Genomic DNA, 3,485 nt, shown 5'->3' with positions numbered 1-3,485 from the left:
CTGGAGGAGAAATGCAAAGATAAATTGCTTTTTACTTAAATGTTACTTTTCCAGAATGATTTCAGTGGAATATGGGAGAAATATCTGGGTCAATTTTAAGTGGCCAAAAAGAAGACTGGATTTAAAAAAAAACACACATAATTTTCCTAGGAAAATGCCACATCTATGGGCTTCCCAGTTGGTGCAGTGGTTTTTTTTTAAATCCTCCTGCCAATGCAGGAGACGCAGGAGATGTGGGTTGGATCCTGGGTTGGGAAGATCCCAGGGGAGGAAATCACAATCCGTTTAAGTATTCTTGCCTGGGAAATCCCATGGATTGACAGAGGAGCCCAGTGGGCTACAGTCCATGGGATTGCAAAGAGCTCGACATGACTGGGCACAGCACAGCATGCTACTGGTCTATAATGGACCTATAGCAATAATCAACTATTTAGTTTAAAAAAAACCCAGAGGGTGTGGTGTTAGAAAGGCACTGATGTCCAGTCCTTGATTTTTCCTTTCCCTTGAAATACTCAGAAAATTTTAAAAGACTAGAATTTTCAATAGCAATAAAAACTAAATTAATTCATTGACTTTCCAGAAGTAAGAAGCATTTCCCATACCAGGAAGACAGATGAAACTCCAAGAAGCAGAAGGAGAATGGATGATTTCACTCAGTCTCAACTCAGTAAAATAGTATTCTCAGCCTCAATAAGATCTCTTATCTCTGAAACCCAAGTCCTCCACAGGATGGGAACCACCTCCTAAGGACCATGGTCACTCTATCCTTGAATTCCTCTCTATGGCTGTAACCAATCATTCCTCTGTTTCCATCTTTGCAAAGTACCTGGGTAGGAAGGGAGAAGTTCATGGGGTGATGCTTGAATGGGATAAAATTGGGGATTGCTTTTCTTTCTTCTGGTCACTATTTTTAAAAAGAAAGAACCACAGATAAACAAAATGTGCCTATAAGTGTATCAGGTAGGTATCATCATGAACAAAAGCTACTTGAAAATATTTCCAGTTGACTGAGGGATGGTATGTGAACTGTGAACTTCCAGATGTTCAAGCTGGATTTAGAAAAGGCAAAGGAACCAGAGATCAAATTGCCAACCTTCACTGGATCATCAAAAAGGCAGAGAGTTCCAGAAAAACATCTACTTCTGTTTTATTGACTATGCCAAAGCCTTTGACTGTGTGGATCACAGTAAACTGTGGAAAATTCTCCAATAGATGGGAATACCAGACCACTTGATCTGCCTCCTGAGAAATCTGTATGCAGGTCAAGAAACAACAGTTAGAACTGGACATGGAACAAAAGACTGGCTCCAAATAGGGAAAGGAGAACGTCAAGGCTGCATATTGTCACCCTGCTTATTTAACTTCTGTGCAGAGTACATCATGAGAAATGCTGGAATCACAACTGCTGGGAGAAATATCAATAACCTCGGATATGCAGATGACATCACCTTTATGACAGAAAGCAAAGAAGAACTAAAGAGCCTCTTGATGAAAGTGAAAGAGGAAAGTGAAAAAACTGACTTAAAACTCAACATTCAGAAAACTAAGACCATGGCATCTGGTCCCATCACTTCATGGGAAATAGATGGGGAAACAGTGGAAACAGTGGCTGACTTTATCTTTTTGGGCTCCAAAATCACTGCAGATGGTGACTGCAGCCTTGAAATTAAAAGACGTTTGCTCCTTGGAAGGAAAGTTATGACCAACCTAGATAGCATATTAAAAAGCAGAGGCATGACTTTGCCAACAAAGGTCCATCTAGTCAAAACTATGGTTTTTCCAGTAGTCATGTATGGATGTGAGAGTTGGACTATAAAGAAAGCTGAGTGCCAAAGAATGGATGCTTTTGAACTGTGGTGTTGGAGAAGACTCTTGAGAGTCCCTTGGACTGCAAGGAGATCCAACCAGTTCATCCTAAAGGAAATCAGTCCTGATTATACATTGGAAGGACTGATACTGAAAATGAAACTCCAAGACTTTGGCCACCTGATGCAAAGAACTGACTCACTAGAAAAGATCCTGATGCTGGGAAAGATTGAAGGTGGGAGGAGAAGTGGATGACAGAGGATGAGATGGTTGGATGGCAGCACTGGCTCAATGCACTTGAGTTTGAGTAAGCTCTGGAGTTGGTGATGGACAGGGAATCCTAGGGTGTTGCAGTCTATGGGGTCGCAAAGAGTCAGACACAATTGAGGGACTGAACTGAACTGAACTGAGGAATGAATCCAAACAAAAGAGTGAAAAAGTAGTCATGTAGTAGCACTGGCGATAAGCATTAAAAGCAGTAAATAGGGAACAAAGTATGCTAATTACTCTAAAAAACAGTCCAGAGTACAAACTTCAAAGTTTTGAAAAAATGTCTAATAAAAACATTACTATAATAATTAAGTTCATCGAAGTCTGAAATTCTGGGTCAGTCAATTTTCAATTTTTAAAAAATTTTTTTGTATCATGGCATGTGGGATCTTAGCTCCCCAACCAGGGATTGAACCCATTCCCTCTGCATTGGAAGGCGGATTCTTAACCATGGTACCATCAGGGAAGTTCCTGAAATCCTGGATCATATTACGAAAAATAGGGAAATGAGTGGGGATAAATGGTAAAAGTGAGTTAATTTCATTTAGTATGAAGAATAAGAAATGGAATTTTATTTGTGATACTAGTAACTTTATTATTTTCCTATATTGGAGAGAACAAAGAAACAAACTACATATTCAATCTTAAACTCAAAAATAGCAATAAATGTAGTATAGGAAAGGCGGAGGAAAATGCAGGAATTTGTGATTTTGATATTTAAAAAACGGTTACTGGTTCAATATAGAATGAAATACCTCATAGACAGATTTTAGGCAAATCTAGTCTTAAAATCCAACATGAAGCTTGAATTATTAGAAGAATATATCACAGACATGGAACAGATGATAAACTTAAGAATGCCATACAAAAGGATCCTTGTGAATAAATTTGAACATTTCAGTGGAAACAGTTTTATAAGGTGCTATTTAATTATTAAAAACTGAACTAAAAACATAAAAGCTGAAAAGCTAAGAAATACAGTTTGCTGCTAAGTCGCTTCAGTCATGTCTGACTCTGTGTGACCCCATAGACGGCAGCCCACCAGGCTCCCCCATCCCTGGGATTCTCCAGGCAATAACACTGGAGTGGGTTGCCATTTCCTTCTCCAATGTATGAAAGTGAAAAGTCAAAGTGAAGTCGCTCAGTCATGTCCGACTCTTCGCGACCCCATGGACTGCAGCCTACCAAGCTCCTCCATCCATGGGATTTTCTATGCAAGAGTACTGGAGTGGGGTGCCATTGCCTTTTCCAGAGAAATATAGTTTACTTCAAGGATTAGACAGTTCCCAGGCTATATAAAAAAGTTTCAGGATATACGACAAATGAGACTCCAGGTTGTTTGGTGAAGTTTATCAGATAACCTAACCTGATAACACACAAAAAAGGAAAAAAGCAAGAGGCTTGTATGA

At 39.4% G+C, this 3,485-nt stretch overlaps 1 protein-coding gene across 2 annotated transcripts in view; it reads right to left on the bottom strand.

Annotated features, from left to right (window-relative positions):
- The window catches only part of PLEKHG1 (pleckstrin homology and RhoGEF domain containing G1), a 254,209-nt gene that overhangs the window by 185,535 nt on the left and 65,189 nt on the right, over window positions 1–3,485 (bottom strand). The window lies entirely within an intron of this gene.

Source organism: Ovis aries, chromosome 8 (genome assembly GCF_016772045.2).
Source record: "Ovis aries strain OAR_USU_Benz2616 breed Rambouillet chromosome 8, ARS-UI_Ramb_v3.0, whole genome shotgun sequence".
Lineage (NCBI taxonomy): Eukaryota > Metazoa > Chordata > Mammalia > Artiodactyla > Bovidae > Ovis > Ovis aries.
This window is presented reverse-complemented; position numbering and strand designations above follow the sequence as displayed.